Source organism: Phoxinus phoxinus (assembly GCF_949152265.1).
Source record: "Phoxinus phoxinus genome assembly, chromosome: 6".
In the NCBI taxonomy this organism is placed as follows: domain Eukaryota; kingdom Metazoa; phylum Chordata; class Actinopteri; order Cypriniformes; family Leuciscidae; genus Phoxinus; species Phoxinus phoxinus.
Genome location: NC_136881.1, coordinates 39,457,305 through 39,459,804, shown reverse-complemented (window position 1 = coordinate 39,459,804; position 2,500 = coordinate 39,457,305). Strand labels below are relative to the sequence as shown.

General features: G+C 31.4%; 1 protein-coding gene across 2 annotated transcripts in view; it reads left to right on the top strand.

Moving 5' to 3' along the window:
* Window positions 1-1,593: 1,593 nt before the first annotated feature.
* peli1a (pellino E3 ubiquitin protein ligase 1a) overlaps window positions 1,594-2,500 on the top strand; it is a 19,190-nt gene continuing 18,283 nt past the window's right edge. Inside the window, exon 1 of one of the 2 annotated variants that reach the window (XM_079616275.1) lies at window positions 1,594-1,809. The gene's annotated coding sequence lies outside the window, so the exon portion shown is untranslated. The remainder of the gene's footprint in view (window positions 1,810-2,500) is intronic. The other variant, XM_079616280.1, reaches the window with a different exon arrangement.

The following is a 2,500-nucleotide window of genomic DNA, read 5'->3' as shown; positions in this document are numbered from 1 at the left end:
CTATTCTATTCTATTCTATTTCACTATTTGTTCTAATACAGTCTGTTCAAATTCAGTTTGTCACATTCTATTCTATTATGTTATATTATGCCATTACGCTACAGTATATTATATCTATTGTATGCCACATTCTATTCTATTCTATATTTTTGCTATATGTTCTAATCTAGTTTGTTATATTATGTTCTGATCTATCATATCATACAGTCTATTATATCGTATGCTATAAGAATGTGCCACATTCTATTCTATTCTATTCTATTCTATTCTATTATCTCACTATATTTTCTAGTATGGTTTGTTCAAATTCAGTCTGGCACATTCTATTATATTATATTGTTTTTCTATTTGTTCTCATTTGTTCTAGTTTGTTACATTCTGTTCTGCTCTATAAGCCATATTATGCTACAGTTTTTATACCTTGCAAATAGGCCTATCGTATATATCTTTAATATCTATGCCATTATATGCCACATTCTATTCTGGTCTATTCTATTCTGTTCTATATTATATTGCTATATATTCTAATCTAGTCTGTTACATTCAGTTCTGTTGTAGTCATATCATGCTAAATGTTTTATATGCCACATTCTATTCTATTGTATTCTATTCTATTCTATTCTATTCTATTCTATTTCACTATTTGTTCTAATACAGTCTGTTCAAATTCAGTTTGTCACATTCTATTCTATTATGTTATATTATGCCATTACGCTACAGTATATTATATCTATTGTATGCCACATTCTATTCTATTCTATTTTTGCTATATGCAATCTAGTTTGTTATATTATGTTCTGATCTATCATATCATAGAGTCTATTATAGCTTATGCTATAAGAATGTGCCACATTCTATTCTATTCTATTCTATTATTTCACTATATTTTCTAGTATGGTTTGTTCAAATTCAGTCTGGCACATTCTATTATATTATATTGTTTTTCTATTTGTTCTTATTTGTTCTAATCTAGTTTGTTACATTCTGTTCTGCTCTATAAGCCATATTATGCTACAGTTTTTATACCTTGCAAATAGGCCTATCGTATATATCTTTAATATCTACTATTATATGCCACATTCTATTCTGGTCTATTCTATTCTGTTCTATATTATATTGCTATATATTCTAATCTAGTCTGTTACATTCAGTTCTGTTGTAGTCATATCATGCTAAATGTTTTATATGCCACATTCTATTCTATTCTATTCTATTCTATTCTATTCTATGGCTAGATGTTCTAGTCTGTTACATTCTGTTCTGTTATATTATGTTACATTTTTTATATCTTATGCTATTATATGCCACATTCTATTCTATTCTATTCTAGCTCTGTTATGTTGTGATAATGATAGGCCTACTGTTATTAATATGAATGTTGAAGTTATACAATTTCTAAATAACTAAGTTATTATACAATGCTATGCTCTCTATTGTGTATGTAGGTCACTAACAACACTTTTCTGAGGTAATAAAACTACAAACTCCAAAAAATAATGGGCTAGTTTATGATTAGTGGCTGGACTGCATTACCCATAGTTCCTAGCGAGGCTCGCTGTGACGTCAGCATTCCCTCTCTCTCTCTCTCCGTGTGTGTGTGTGTGTGTGTGTGTGAGGAGACAGAAGCGAGTGATTCTGGAGATCTGTCAGTGCACTGAGACTGCTGGGGACATTACATGATTTCATTTAGCATTTACTCCGACAAACAGAGCGAGTGTTGTCATTTACTCCGACAATACGCGAGTCAGTCCCGCTGGAGTGTCTGTAGTGGCGCATATCTGAGAGAAGGCTCACTAAAAGTTATTAGAGGTAAGCTTACCTTCAGTGAACGGAACTTAAAGCACTAATGGCATATGCAAACGTTTGCAAGAAGCTAGCAAAATGTTCAGAAATTAACAAAACTAAAATAAATCCTAATAGTTGTATAAATCTACGAAATATAAATATTAAAAGTGTCTGCTTTATGTAATTAACCTTGATATGATTCAAAAGAGAGAGAAAAAAATGTTTCACAGAGTTATATGCTCCTCTGTACTTCAAGTGCCTGCTTTACCTTCTCTCTTCATATCTTATATATTTAAATATTAATCCCATAGGACTATACTTTATAGGCTAGATCAAATATAATTATATATTCATGCAAAAATCCAGTTTGTTTGTTGTGCTCTGCTTTGGTTGATTGATTGACAGCTGTCGTGATATTGTGTGATTGTCAGCGTTAATATGCACGCAGATGTTGTGAGGTTTGAATGCTAGAGGAGTTTATGAATAAATACGCGTGTTTATGAGTGTCTGTGTGAAGAAGAGGCTTCAGATCTTCATCCGGATCAACCTTTACTGTCTCTCATTTCTGACATTACTAACTCGGTTTAAACATCTCAGGCTACGGTAGAATTAGCAAGTCTTGTAAACACACCCTTACCAAATCATTTTGTGATCTTAATATTAGCCATTGTCAAAGTATTATGAAACAGACAAATAGATGTAGAAAATGGCATAT